Here is a 16,420-nt window from a genome sequence, read left to right as displayed (position 1 = left end):
GGGTTGTTTTTAACCCAGCATTTTTTAGAGTGTAGTTGCATCAGAGTTGTTGTGGTCGGGCCTTTGTTTCACATGTCTCGTAACATTAATCCTAAGAAGCCGTTCAGCAGCTCTGATCCGCCGGGATGTTTTCTATTCCCTGTTGTCCGTGTTTCATTGTGCTGAAGCTCATGTCAGCGCTGGCATTTGGGCTCCTCTCTCTGACTGACATTAAACACGGCCGGCCCCTCGTTCACAAGCGTCCTGCCGCTCGCCCATCATATTTAAGAGAGCCATTAAGTGGCACATTGAGGATTCATGGCCTCTCGTCTTTAATTCCTCATGTGATTTATCTGTATCAGCTGATCCTCGGAGGAAGAGGCCGGCTTTTGTTTTAGAGCCGGATGAATACAATATTTACTTCATGTTTCATGAGGCTGAAGAAGATGCAGAAACATCAACATCTGTCTGTGTGCAAAAAGAGAGGGAGAGAGAGAGACAGGGAGGGAATGAGTTTAAAAACATTTGGTGTAGAAAATAACTAGTAAATTTCACAACCAATTGCAAAGAAAATGCAAGCAACACTTAAAAGTGAAATTCCAAGGTCGAAAAACCAAAATAGTATTTTCTTTTTTAAAACATACTTCAATAATCTTTATTTACAACAATGTAGATCAGCTCTATCAACAACATTAGTGTCCATTAATATCCTCAGAAATGTATCCCTTCTGTGCTGTTTTTTTTAATTGTTGATCTATGTAAACGTACTAGATCAATGTCTTTGACAAATGCTGTCTTGATGTTTTTATAACGTGTAACATATAACCATTCCCACTTTCAAAAAACAGATTAATACACTTTACTACTTAAAGAATATGTTTTCTTAATAATTAATGTAAATGCTTTAACAAGCATACAGCCTTCAATTTTGAACATATTTGGGAAATGTCCCGCCCCTTACCATAACTGCCAGCTTCAACACACTACTAACTCAACCAGGCCCCGCCCCTTTATTCTGCATATGCCGTGGGCGGGAATTATTTAAATGAGGAATATTGTGACGTGTTTGTTCCTGGAAGAAAACTCATTTCAGGGAGTTCAGAAACAGTGACACTGATATAGAGAATAACTCGCAGTGGAGGGACTTTGGAAACATTTTTCATGCTCAACATTACACACTAAAGACAGATGAACATGGAAAACAGCAGAATAGGTCGTCTTTAACAAGCATACATGCTTCACATTTCCGCTGTTAAACCCTCTGAAACGCTGCTTGTTCATTTCCTTTGTGAGTGTGTGTTACTGTAAATGTGGTTTTTGCTATAAAGCAACAAACCGAGGGCCGAGTTGAAAATATTTTCTGTGTTTATGAACATTTAGCCACAGATTGTGCTGATAGAGCTTCATCAGCTGAGAGAGAGAGCGGCTCTGCTCAGCGTGTCTTCCTGCGACACGTCGCCCCTCTTCCTGGGAGTCTTTTGTTCCTGATTTCATGCTATCAGAGCGACAGCATGTTTCTCAGCTCTGTCCTGTCAGCTTTATAAAGGGGTCACAGCTAGAGGGACGGCCATGAAAAATTGGTCAAAACTGGATGACAAAGCCCACCCAGAAAACCAGAGCGGGACTCCAGCTAACATCACCATAAACACCCGTCTGTCTGAATCACCCACAAGCACTTTGTTCTTGCTTTTTTCTGGCAAAAGAAAACGTTCTGGTCATATTCCACCCCGAAATCATCAGGACAGAATAAGAAATTATATTTTGCATCAAGAAAATGAAGCCTAGTTTAAACACCATTAACATGTAATAAAATTAAACACATTTTACATTTGACCCCCAAACTCTGAATATCTGCAAAGCAAAAAAATTAAATTCTCACACATGAGAACGGCCACATCTGAGGCAGTTTTCATTAACTTACAGATTATTATGTTTACTGTAGCTATATGTTGGCGCTCAGTTTTTTCTGTCATTTAGCCACAATATTTTAAAAGACAATGTTTGAGACAGTTCTGGCTGTGACTTGATAAATGCTAGACTAAAACACTCTTCTCCACTCCTCAAATGCATAAAACATTAGCCGTTTTATATATATATATATATATATAATATACTTAAGAATCTATGAATGGATCATTATTACAGTAATTATTATATTCAAGCATGTTATATGTTTGGCAATGGTTCTTTTAACCCTAACAGATTGAGTGTGTAGCTTTTCATTTCTTAAACAACCATGTCAGGGGATGTATCATGGCCATATTCCCAGATGACAATCCCAGTATTCATCAGGGTTAAAAGAATGTTTCAGAGAGCATGAAGAATCATTTTCACACATGAATTGGCACCTCTGAGTCCTGACCTTAACCTCACTGTAAAGGCTGATTTATACTTCTGTGTTGGACCTACACCGGAGCCTCTGGGCCGTAGGCTATGTGTCTGTTTTCATTTATACTTCTGTGTCGTTGTCTGCGTCGACGTGCATGCAGACCACTTGTAGGCAGTGCATGCAGTTATGTTGAGTATCGAGGCAAAAGCCGAAGAAGAAGCTTACAAATAGAAGCGGCAAATAGGTAAGACTTTTGTTGCACTTTGACTGAATGTGTCCTCTGAAACAGCGTTTTTCATTCATATGGAAGTTGAAAGCGCTCGCTCTTCTCCTTTTGCTCCGCGGCAGTTTTTTGAACTGAGGGAGGGGTTCTAGCAGACCAATCACAGCACTTGCGGTTTGCATAGAATTGACGCGTTGTTACATTTTTGAAGAGGTGCACGTCAGGCTACGTCGTAGGCTACGCGTGCTACACACAGCCTACACCGTAGCTACGCCGTACACTCAGCCTTAAGTCTTTGGGATGTGCTGGAGGAGACTTTACAGAGTGCTCGCCTCTTGCATTGTCAATACAAGATCTTGACCAAAAATTGATGCGCCTCTTGATGGAAACAACATCATAACATTTATTTTCATACTCTGCACACTCCATCTTTTAGGGTTAAAAGAACCGTTGCCAAACATATAACATGGTAGAAACATAAAATCATTGTAATAATGATCCATCCATAGACTTTTAAGTATTTGCCCAAAAAAGCAGGAAGCCAAACAGGATACATTGCCTGGCCCAAAAAAAAAAGTCACTGTATTTTGCTGTTTTTTTTTTTTGTTTGTTTTTTGGCTAGACAGTGTATATATAGTGTTTCTTGAGTAAAGAAAATGCTGTACTTATTCAAACAACCAGTTCTTTATTTATCCTTGCATTGCAAACAAGCAGAGACTCTTCAAACTGTGTGTGGCACTTCATTCACGGTAGAGGCGGGGTGGAGTTATGAGGTTTTGACAGTTTGAGGATCCAATGGAGTTATAAGCTTTAGTCACAAGCTCTTTTTAATACTTTTCATTGGTTAAATATTTGCAAAACCCACAGAAGTAAAGGGTGACCAATAGTAATGATTTATGAAAAAAAAAAGATAAAACATGGAGTTACATTTATTTATTATAGACATCGACTATATATATACTAAGGGTGTGACTTGACAATTAGCACACGAGATGAGACATGAGATTGAGTTCACGAGACAAGATTTTTTCTTTTACAGTTATCATTCTACAAGATAAGACATTTGTCAGACACTTAATCTCTGTTCTGGAACGAATCCCTTTGCCATGGTTTTGTCAGTCATCTCGTCACTTACTCTTGTCACGTGATCAGTGAACTCTGATTTCTGCTGCGCTACGACTCTGTAGCTCGTGTTTGATGAGCTGAATGGGATAGAAGCGACTGTAATCCAACTGAATTAAATGGTTTTTATTATAACAGTGGAGGCGTAATGTAAATGTAGCGGAGGCATATCCTATCCTAATTTCACCATCACACTCTGTCATGCCAATATCGTGAGACAGCTTTTCACCTCAAAGAGATCTCGTCACACCCCTAATATATACCCATTTTCTCCTTTTTTTTTTTTGCTTTTTGGGTAAAATGTGACCAGGACTTGTTTTCATGAGATTCACTCAAATCTCTCTCTGTCTCTCTCTCCACCCCCGTCCTGGATCACCCTTGGTGGAAGGAGGCGGATCATTTCAGTGAAATGGTGCAGATAAATTAAAGGCTGTTAGTGTGAATGAAGCGTCGGTCATTGTTTTCTGGTCTATTGTAGCGGCGCCTTTCAAACTGTAACACAGAAAAGCAGCATCATAGAAACACAGTCGGTCAGAGAGCTTCATCTCACTGAGACACACTTCAGCTCAAGCACCGTATGTTTTATCTTTAGAAACTCTCTAATGAACGAACGCAGCTCTTTACATGATTAAGAGTTCTGTGAGTGTCACTGAGTGCTTCAGATTGATCTACTGACTCGCATTTTTTTGTAAATTATTGATTAGATATTACTTTTTCCTCTGCCTTTTTCCTCATATGATTCTCAGTAAAACAGGTATTTACAAATCAGAGGTATAGTTCACCCAAAAATGATCATTCTGTCATTATTTATTCACCATCATGTCATTTAGCAATGCAAAAATAATATTCTTTCTTTTGTCTTTTCCAATGCAAATATCTGAACATTCCTAAATCAAGATACATTTACTGGAGAAGCCAAATGTAGCAAATTGTAGCACAAAATTGAAGTGACTTTGTTTAAAGCAAGAACAAATATCTACCAAAGGGGTAAAAAAAATCTTAATTTAAAGGGAAAACAAGATTTTATTTCTGACTCCATTGGCAGATATTTGTTCTTGTTTCTTGTTTTTTTGTTTTTTTTGCTTTTTACAGTGAAACCTGTATGATATTTTGAAGAGCAACATGACTTTCATTGAATAGGCTAAAAAAGGTGTTCTGTGAAGAATGAAAGTTGTTCAGATTTGAACGATGTGAGGGAAATATTCAGGCTTGTCCTTTGCTCAATCTTTCTATCTCAGATAGTCTGACGATCAAGTGTGCTTCACTTTTCTTCAGTTTGACTGTTGTATGAATGTGTCAAACTAACTGTGATTTTATTTGTTTCATTTAGCACGTGTTTAAAGCGAAGCATCAATATTTTATGTTTTGATTTTGTGGTCGTACTGAGAGTCTGTCGGTCGCAGTAGCGTCTAATTAATTGTTGCTTGTTGAACTTCATTGATTGTCGGTAATGAACTCTGCTCAGACACTCGTTAAAAGGAAAGCGCTAATCTCTGCTTAATTGACCCATGGAGTGATTTGAGCCTGAGCGAGAGAAGCGTGTGTCGGATCATCTGTGGAGGCTTTGGATTCTCCATTAATGTGAAAGCGTGTCCGTATACACTTCAAGTGAGAACAACACATTTTAGTTTATAGTCATCACCAGCATTTGAAGACCAATTTGGTTTCAACCTTAAGTTACCGTCCATTCAGAAGTTCTACTAGCCAATGCAAAAATATCAGGAATAAACCAGATTATGAACCAAAAATGACATTGCCACTTAAAGGATTAGTTCACTTTCAAATAAACTTTTCCTGATAATTTACTCACCCCCATGTCATCCAAGATGTTCATGTCCTTCTTTTGTCAGTCGAAAAGAAATTAAGGTTTTTGATGAAAGCATTCCAGGATTATTCTCCTTATAGTGGACTCAATGGCCTTCAAACAGTTAAAGGTCAATATTACAGTTTCAGTGCAGCTTCAAAGGGCTTTAAACGACTCCAGACGAGGAATAAGGGTCTTATCTAGCGAAACGATCGGTCATTTTTGAAAAAAATACAACTGTATGCTTTATAAACACAAATTATCGCCTTGCACGTGCTTCCGCTTTCTGTATTCTTCAAAAAGCTTGTGCTGTATGACCTACGCCTTGCCTATTCTACTTATGGTTACACTTTATTTTGATGGTCCACTTTGCAACTACGTCAACTAAAGCCCCATTCACACCACCAGCGACTTTTTCGCTGTATGTCGCTAGTCTCTGTACTGTGAAGTCGCTTGTGGGCGTTCCTAGTGCTGTCGCTCTAATATCATTAGTAGACTGCACGTCTGATCATATCTATAGAAAGTGCAATCACAAATGATGTGCATTAAATCATTAACTAGATTAACAATCGATCTATCAACTAATTAAACACTCATACTGTCAAAAAATACTAAAACGTCATTCGAATTTCACAAATAATCAATTTTCTTGTCCCTATAATCAACAGAATGCTGGGGAAACTGTAATATGAACTGCAGCAGTACTCACAGCATCATATCAAAGGCCTACACAAAATGCATGAATCAAACTCACAAGACTGCCGACAGTTTCCTTTCCATGCATCATTTTATTATATCAATGTATGTACAGTCAAATCATATAAAACAGTGAAATCGCTCCGGAACTATTCCTGTCTGTTTTGCCTGCACTCGAGACGGTGACGTGAGCTCCAGAGAGCTCCACTCCTATTGGTTGTCGCTCGCAAAATTCGCTCCTGATTTGCATAAAGTTGAAATATCTGAACTTTTGTCGCGTGTCTCCCGTCGCTTGACACGCCTGCATTCCATCGCCAACGGTCACTGTCGCTCTTGTCGCCGGAAGTCGCCAGCGCTCCATCAAAATGAATGGGATCCTGTCGCTGCTTGTCGCTGGCGGTGTGAACGGGGCTTAACTCTCATTAGAGTATTAGTAGACTGTAAGGTTCAAGTTAGTAGAATAAGTTGACTTGTAGTTGCAAATACACTTATAACAGTAGAATGTCTCTAAAGTGGACTATCCAATTTTTTTTTTTTTTATTTACTTTAAAAAAAACTTTAAAGACAATCTATTTGAGTTTTAAAGATGTGGTGCTTCTCACCCGTTATGCTTTGTTTTGCTTTTGTTGGAGGACATGAATTAATGAATCATGATTCTCCAAACTGGCTAGTTAGTTGATATGTGTAACTCACCACAGGGTTTATTTTCACCCACATTTGTTGGGTATTAATTTCAAACTTGATCATCACCGTCTCTCTTCAGGGATAAAACAGCAATATAAATGTTTAAAATCATTGCAATATGTATAAAGTCATTTAATTCAGATTAAATGTTATTTAGATATAATACATGAAATTTATAATTTCACAGCAATCAATTCTACTTGATATGTGTAAAACAGAAGTAGCGTAACACATCGCTGCTGAACGTTCTCAGACTTACTGGGATTAAGATGCATCCTATGACGAACAATCAGATTTCATCATTCAGCTGCAGTGTGAACGTATTTTAGATGATGTAAATTCAGCAAGGTCACATGATTTTGAGATCTTCATTCATTGAGCGCTGGTGGTTTGGTTGAACAGACATTAACCAGTTTGTTGACCATCTGTGCTGCCTGGTTTCAGAGATCTGCATGAACAGCAGGAGTGTGTGTGTGTGTGTGTACAGGTGGATGAATGTGTAAAACAATGAATCCCTTAACTCACTTAAACCAGTGAACACACACACCCATTACTAACACAACACACACTCACAATGAAGCATCTGCTCACTCTGTCCTGTCAAGAAGCCTTTTCTTTAGCTATTGTCTGTGTGTGTGTGTGTGTGTGTGTGTGTGTGTGTGTGTGTGTGTGTGTGTGTGTGTGTGTGAGCGCATTTTTGTGACACATCAGGACACAAATTTGTATAATGACATGGGTATTACAAGTAGAGGGTGACTTATGAGGACATTACCCCATGTCCCCACTTTTCAAAAGGTTTATAAATCATACAGAATGAGTTTTTGTGAGAAAGTAAAAGTGTGCACAGTTTCCAGTTTGTACAGTATAAAAACCATTACGCCTATGGAATGTCCCCGTAATTCACAAAAACAAATCTGTGTGTGTATGGAAGGGGCGGGACTTCTATTCAAATTTGTATTCATCTTTGATTAGATTTATTATCATTGATTATCACTGTCTGCTGTCTCATAAGTCAACATCCACACACAAATGGACCCTCACTAATACGTTTTTTTCTATTTTCTTTGCAAAAAATAATGTTCTTCCTCAGTATTTCTGTCTTGTTTTCCAGCACAAATATCTAAACATTCTTAAATCAAGATACATTTACTGGAAAAGAAAATTGTTAAGTCTCGTTTTATGAAAAATGTCTCAAAATGAAGTGAGTTTGTTTAAAACAAGAACAAATATCTGCCAATGGAGTCAGAAAAATAACCTTAATTCAAAGGGGAAACAGTATGATTTTTTCTTGTCTCCATTAGCAGATATTTGTTTTTGTTTTAAGCATGAAGTCACTACATTTTGATCAATTTCTCAGAAACTAATATCTTCAGTCATTTTTCTTTTCCAGTATCTTGATTTAAGAATGTTTAGATATTTGTGCTGGAAAACAAGACAGAAACACTGAGGAAGAACATCACTGTCTGCAGTGAACTAGGCAGTACATGGCAACAAAATCTGTTTTTATGGAATATTTTAATCCTTAAAACTAGAGTAACAACACTGAATGTGATATTCATGATGCTTTTTAGTGATTGTGTCTTTAATACAAGTTTAATATGACTTTCACATGTTTTTAACTTCAAAGTGAAAGAATCAATCAGACAAAATACACTTGTATTAAACAATCACTGAAAACTAGTCTGAATATCTTACAAATTGTTGCTTATGTTGTTTTAAGAGTTATTAGATATTATTTAATTGGATAATAAGACAGAAATACTCAGAAGTATATGAAAGCATGTTTCTGCCACGGAATAAAATTAAAAAGGAATGGAGGTTTTTTTTATTATTATTTCACAATTCTGACTTTTTTTCTCATATTTTCGAGTTTTTTATCTCACAAATCTGAAGTTTTGTTTTGTTTTTTCTCAGAATTGGGATTTATATCTCACAATTCAGACTTTAGAACTTGCAAATGCAAGTTTATATCTCACAATTGTGAGAGAAAAAAAATTTAATTGTGAGATATAAATTTGGAATTGCAAGGACCAGTTTTCTGTTTTGAATTTTGAGATAAAAAGTCGCAGCTACATTTAAATTTTTAATTCAGTGACAGAAACAAAAAATCTGAATTGTGAGATGCACATTTTATAACTTGCAACTGTGAGAAAAGTCACAATTACTTTTTTTATTTATTTCCGTGGCAGGAACAAGTTTCCATACATAAGTAACAGGATTTGTTGTGATGTACTGCCACTAAATTAAGTGTCTTATAAGATGCCTTAATGCTGTCTAGCACACTAGAGTTTGAAACGTATGTGTGTGTGTGTGTGTGTGTGTGTGTGTGTGTGTGTGTGTGTGTTAGAGTGAGTGTGTATATGTGTGAGTGTGTATGTGAGTGTGTGTGTGTTTCTCTGGGTGTGTCTAAACCCCCAGTGCTGGAAGGTCAGCCAGGTCAAAGTGATGAATTTTTATGGGCCTGTTCCTTGTGTTTCAGGCCTGTTCTTTTCTCCTTGCGCTGGACTGACTCTCAAAGACTTCCAGGCCGGCCAATTTGTCCTGCCGGGCTCTAGAGAATGGCCCATTTGAGTGGTTAAATACCAGAGGGGCGAACACACACACACAGCACCTCTCTCGCATCCCACAATGATTTGTGGCCCGTCCATTATTTGCAGCGGAGAACAAACGTGCTGGAGGTATTGGAGAGCGCAGTGACACCCTTGGCCCTGCTGCCCATTGTTTTAGAGAGATTTCCCAGATGTTCTGATGGCCAAGATAAATAGGCGGCTTTATCCGCTCTCTCCCACACATCTTTATCTGCCCTCGTCTCTTTTCAGCGCACAGACCCCCTACATTGCTGCACACTGGGTTTTCTCCACCGCAGGGGCTGGTGGGAAAGCATGCGTGTGAGATTTTCAGGGAACGCTAAAGTTAAGCGATCTCACAAAAACAAGCACAAATCGTACTGACAGAAATGCACTTACAGTCCGTTTCACATACAAAGCCAGTAGACTTAAACATAATGATTCATGTAAGACTAGTGAAGGAGATTCAGCTCATGAATCCACTTTTTTCACTCATGTCATAATCAGGTAAGGCTGGTAAACACAGTAACTTTCACCTAATGCAGAGTAGGATACAAAAGCGGTACTATTTGTAACACAGTGTCTTGAGCTGTAGACGTCCATTTTGGGATTGATGGATGCTGTTCGGTCCGATGTTGTCAGGCAGATATTTCTGCAGTAGTTTGTCTCTAATGAGGCACTGGGGGGTCGTGCTGAATGAAGCCCACCAGTGGGGTAACGGCCGTCTGAGTGGGCGAGAGAATCCATTGTGTCTGTTTATTGGAGATCGTTCCGGATTCCAGCGTATGAACGGAGATTCCTGGAGCAGTTCCTCCAGGTCTCGTCACTTCACATACGCATTAATGCTAAAAATCAACATTAAAGTGAGCAGAACACCTCCAGTATGTCCAAAAGAGAATGTGAAGATACATTATACATTATATATTTAATTTATTTGTCCATACAGTATGTGTGTGTATATAACTGGACAGACAGACAGACAGACAGACAGACAGACAGACAGATAGATAGATAGATAGATAGATAGATAGATAGATAGATAGATAGATAGATAGATAGATAGATAGATAGATAGATAGATAGATAGATAGATAGATAGATAGATAGATAGATAGATAGATAGATAGATAGAATAAAGAATCTCATGAACACTTGACAAACACGGAACACACAACACTATTACACATTATTTACTTAAAACACTTATTTATATCTCAATTTGCACACATAACAATTACATACAATTGTCTATAATATATATTGTTTTTTGCTTTTTTTGCACTTTGTCTATCTTGTAAATTTGTATATTATTTTATTCTTTTTATTATGTGTCTTGTCTTGTCGCTGTCACTCTGTTGCACTGTGGAGCTTCTGTCACTAAAACAAATTCCTAGTATGTGTAAACAACATACCTGGCAATAAAGCTTTTTCTGATTCTGATTCAGAATATACTGTGTATATATATATACACTATATTAGAAGGCCAACACTAAAGTATTGGGACACTCCTCCAAATAATTTAATTCAGGTGTTCAATCACTTCCATGGCCAAAATCAAGCACCTAGGCATGCAGACTTCTTCTACAAGCATTTGTGAAAGAATGGGTCACTCTCAGGAGCTCAGTGAATTCAAGCGTGGTACCGTGATAGGTTGCCACCTGTGCAATAAGTCCATTCATTTTCTCACTACTAAATATTTCACGGTCAACTGTTAGTGGTATCATAACAAAGTGGAAGCAATTGGGAACAACAGCAACTCAGCCACGAACTGGTACCACGTTCAGAACTGGTAGCCACGAACAGACCTCCACACTTCATGAGGCCTTCAGATTAGCTCAAAAACGTAGAGAGTGCGTAGAGAGCTTCGTGGAATGGGTTCCCATGGCCGAGAAGCTGAATCCAAGTCTTACATCACCAAGTGTAATGCAAAGCGTCGGATGCAGTGCTGTAAAGCACGCCATCACTGGACTCTAGAGCACTGGAGACGTGTTCTCTGGAGTGACCAATCACGCTTCTCTGCCTGGCAATCCGATGAACGAGTCTGGATTTGGCGGTTGCCAGGAGAATGGCACTTGCCTGACTGCATTGTGCCAAGTGTAAAGTTTGGTGGAGGGGGATTATGGTGTGGGGTTGTTTTTCAGTGGTTGGGCTTGACCCCTTAGTTCCAGTGAAAGGAACTCTTAATGATTCAGCATACCAAGACATTTTAGACAATTTCATGCTCCAAACTTTGACTGACTGACTGACTGACTGCGCACCAGTGCACAAATCAAGGTCCATAAAGACATGGATGAGCGAGTTTGGTGTGGAGGAACTTGATTGGCCTGCACAGAGTCCTGACCTCAACCCGATAGATCACCTTTGGGATGAATTAGAGCGGAGACTGCGGACCAGGCCTTCTCGCCAACATCACTGCCTGACCTCACAAATGCACTTCTAGAAGAATGGCCGAAAATTCCCATAAACACACTCCTAAACCTTGTGGAAAGCCTTCCCAGAAGAGTTGAGGCTGTTATAGCTGCAAAGGGTGGGCCAACTCCATATTAAACCCTATGGATTAAGAATGGGGTGTCACTAAAATTCATGTGCACGTAAAGGCAGCCATCCCAAAACTTTTGGCAATATAGTGTATATACAAGTGTATGTATGTATATATATATATAAATATATATATATATATATATATATATATATATATATATATATATATATAATATATATATATATATATATATATATATATATATATATATATATATATATATATATATATATATATATATATATATAATATTAGGGCTGTGAATCGATTAAAATGTTTAATCTAATTAATTACATGATGTGGCGATTAATTAATCTAATTAGTTGCAAATTAATTGCACATCAAATTTGGCTGAGAAATTAGTCCCCAAAAATCATTTAAAGTCATTATTGTGTAAAGCATCAAATAGACATTACAAAAAGTAGCTTCAGCAAGAAATATTTTATTTGATTCAACATTTATTACACATACTCTTTTGGATCATGAGGTTGAGTAAATTATGACTGAATTGTCATTTTGGGATGAATTATAACTTTAATGTTTTTTTTACTACTATGAATATAAGAATAAAAAAAAAAAAATATATATATATATATATATATATATATATATATATATATATATATATATATATATATATATATATATATATATATATATATATATATATATATATATATATGGAATTTTAAATAAGAAACTAAAACTTCCCGTAGGTGGCGGTAAATGTCTTAATGATTAAGTCATTGAGTCATTCATTCGATTCATTCAAACGGTTGATTCGTTCAGAAGTGAAATAAATGGTTCTCTTTATGAATGGTCCATTGAATCATTAGGCTTGTTGGACTTAAAATGGCACTGCACAGACCGATCGATGTATGACATCAAAGTACCGCAAGAGCCATTTTTTTGCCCCATATATTGAATTTTAATATAGATTGTTACTGTATTCTGTAGGCTCCATCATGCAGTGAGTTGACCTGCCATATATTCATCAATAATCAATTGTATGAAATGTCAGATGACCTACATAGGTTTTGGGTGGGGCAAGTGCATTAAATATGTTAATCATTTTAGCACGTTATTTTTCAGTCATTATTATTAGAAAAAGAGAAAAAGTGACGTGGACATTTTTTTCCTTTTCCATTTTCATTTAATTTAATTTTCAATCTCCAGTTTCTCTCATTCTCTCTGTTTTTCTCCACCTCTCTCCTCAGTTGCTCATTTTCCGGGCTGTAATGGTGGAGCTGTAGAATTATGGGATAAAAATCAATACTGTCAGGATTGAGTGATCAGGGAAAGTTTTAGTGCTTTAGACTCAAGGCTTCATCAACACGCTGCTGCGGTTTAAAGCACGTCCCCTGAAGCCCGAACCACAGGAATCACTTTACTGTGCTCCGGATTAATGGCTTCCTCCTCCTGCCGGAGCATCATGGGATTGGCCTGAACACATGGGGCTTGTTCCAGTATGTAGTAACTTTTGTGACACATTTTTCTGACCATGTGTCATTCACTGACTGTGTTAAAAGCCGCATTTGTTCAAATACTTCCTTTCGTATCTTATTTTAATGTGCGGTTAAAATAGGAGTGTTTGGGAAATCTCTTCCATTTGATGTCTCTATAAATAATGCATCCGTTTACAGTGTATAAATGTCTTTGTAGATTCCTCTGCTCTTCATTCCTACACTGATTCGGTCTCAGTGTTTATCATCTCCTCCTCGAGTATCAAATGAATGTTAATATCATTTGAGACGAGGTCAATGCGAGTGCACTCAGATTGAATTTATGCACACCGTCCAGCTGAGAGAGACGCTTCTGTATGTGTGGCTGAAGTCATGTGACCTGCTGTGTCCAGTCACAGGTCAGTGTGAGACTGTGTTGCTGCACCTGGTGTGTAATCAGGATCACGGGGGTTTAATTAATGATGAGTTTTAATAAGGTGCAGCAGCAGGACACATGATGAGATCAGGAGAAACGAGTGTGTGTGATTGATCAGCAGTGAGAGAAGAGAGTCTGATCAGTCATTGTCACTGAACACGTGCTCGATCAGTCAGACTCTGACCGAAACACACACTCTGACTTTGATTGATTACAGTATTGATGCTATTGGAAATGGAAGTGTTGATTTGTAAATGGTTTTTGGCTTATGTTGTGAAGCTATAACATGTTTAGTGTTGATTTAATCCATGTACAAACAATATGCCAGAAGAATTGTGGTATTACCGTGTTTTTTTTTTTGTGTGTGTTTTTTTTTTTTAACAGTTTGAATTGGTGGTACAGATTAAATTGTTATATATAAATATACAGTGGGTACGGAAAGTATTCAGACCCCCTTAAATTTTTCACTCTTTGTTATATTGCAGCCATTTGCTAAAATCATTTAAGTTAATTTTTTTCCCTCATTAATGTACACACAGCACCCCATATTGACAGAAAAACACAATTGTTGACATTTTTGCAGATTTATTAAAAAAGAAAAACTGAAATATCACATGGTCCTAAGTATTCAGACCCTTTTGGACCCTTTTCAGACCCCCGATTGCAACCAGTCGTCCTGTCTCTGCAGTTGAAAAACACCCCCACAGCATGATGCTTCACTGTTGGGACTGTATTGGTCAGGTGATGAGCAGTGCCTGGTTTTCTCCACACATACCGCTTAGAATTAAGACCAAAAAGTTCTATCTTGGTCTCATCAGACCAGAGAATCTTATTTCTCACCATCTTGGAGTCCTTCAGGTGTTTTTTAGCAAACTTCATGCAGGCTTTCATGTGTTTTGCACTGAGGAGAGGCTTCCGTCGGGCCACTCTGCCATAAAGCCCCGACTGGTGGAGGGCTGCAGTGATGGTTGACTTTCTACAACTTTCTCTCATCTCCCGACTGCATCTCTGGAGCTCAGCCACAGTGATCTTTGGGCTCTTCTTTACCTCTCTCACCAAGGCTCTTCTCCCCCGATAGCTCAGTTTGGCCGGACGGCCAGCTCTAGGAAGGGTTCTGGTCGTCCCAAACGTCTTCCATTGAAGGATTATGGAGGCCACTGTGCTCTTAGGAACCTTAAGTGCAGCAGTAATTTTTTTGTAACCTTGGCCAGATCTGTGCCTTGCCACAATTCTCTGAGCTCTTCAGGCAGTTCCTTTGACCTCATGATTCTCATTTGCTCTGACATGCACTGTGAGCTGTAAGGTCTTATATAGACAGGTGGGTGGCTTTCCTAATCAAGTCCAATCAGTATAATCAAACACAGCTGGACTCAAATGAAGGTGTAGAACCATCTCAAGGATGATCAGAAGAAATGGACAGCACCTGAGTTAAATATACGAGTGTCACAGCAAAGGGTCTGAATACTTAGGACCATGTGATATTTCAGTTTTTCTTTTTTAATAAATCTTCAAAAATGTCAACAATTCTGTGTTTTTCTGTCAATATGGGGTGCTGTGTGTGTGGGCTGCAATATAACAAAGAGTGAAAAATTTAAGGGGGTCTGAATACTTTCCGTACCCACTCTATATATTCTTTTTTGGTCTTATTTTGTGAACAATTCTTTGGCAATATTGTATGTAACCACAATCATGCTAATAAAGTACTTTAAAATTGCAATGTGAAATTGAAATATAAGCATAACTTGATTGTAATTTGTCAATGGAGTCAGTCTTTGGTCTAATATTTGTCTCTCTAAACTGTATAATTGATTTCTCTTTCTGCTCACAAAAAAAGTGTGTTTATGAATTTATTAAATACTCATATAATACATTCAGTGCATCTGTATCACTAAATAAACCCTCTGCTTCATGTCGGTGATGCTGAGTTTTCAATCTGAGCACAAGCGTTTGGTGCAATGTTTTTCTTTCTACATTTTGGTCATTATGTAGTTCTTGGGAAAAATCAAAAGCGAATGTAAGATTTGCTGCGGTGTGACTCCTGATGGGGCCGCTCTCTGTGTCTTTTGAGGTGTTTTTCTGGGGCTATTCATTACAAAATCAGCTTAATGAGAGCAAAGCGCATTAGTGCGGGGGTCCGAGAGCCCAAATGACTGAAAGATGGAGCGATTTGTTGGCTCTTTAGAGAGCGGCTTAAGCGCGGAGGGGCTGTTTGTTCTGATCCGCCGCGCTTCTCTTCTCCAGCCGCCTGGTTTGTGACATTTCCCTCCAAAGGGTTTTTTCCTGCCGGTTTTATTGGCTTGACCTGATTAGCTAATCTGTGCTTTGAATTTCAATCGGTTCTCGGGCTCGACTGTGTGCGCTGGGAACTGCCACATCAAGGATTACCTCATTCAACTGTCCTCAAACACAGATGGCCGAATGTTTAACTAATTGTTAAAAGAGTCGACAAAAGGGAATTTAACCGTGCACACAGTCTTTAAGGTCAATACATACAGAGAAAGAAAGAAAGAAAGAGAAAGAGAGATGCTCCTTTTTCTTGTTTTGCTCTTCTGTCACTCCTCAGACGTGTCATTTTCAGGTGTTGTTGTTGTTTATG

The 16,420-nt window shown here is 38.2% G+C and overlaps 1 protein-coding gene across 2 annotated transcripts in view; it reads left to right on the top strand.

Moving 5' to 3' along the window:
* The window catches only part of LOC125276508 (inositol polyphosphate-5-phosphatase A), a 182,039-nt gene that overhangs the window by 138,370 nt on the left and 27,249 nt on the right, over positions 1-16,420 (top strand). The gene's annotated exons all lie outside the window — the stretch shown is intronic.

This window comes from Megalobrama amblycephala, linkage group LG10 (genome assembly GCF_018812025.1).
Source record: "Megalobrama amblycephala isolate DHTTF-2021 linkage group LG10, ASM1881202v1, whole genome shotgun sequence".
Lineage (NCBI taxonomy): Eukaryota > Metazoa > Chordata > Actinopteri > Cypriniformes > Xenocyprididae > Megalobrama > Megalobrama amblycephala.
This window is presented reverse-complemented; position numbering and strand designations above follow the sequence as displayed.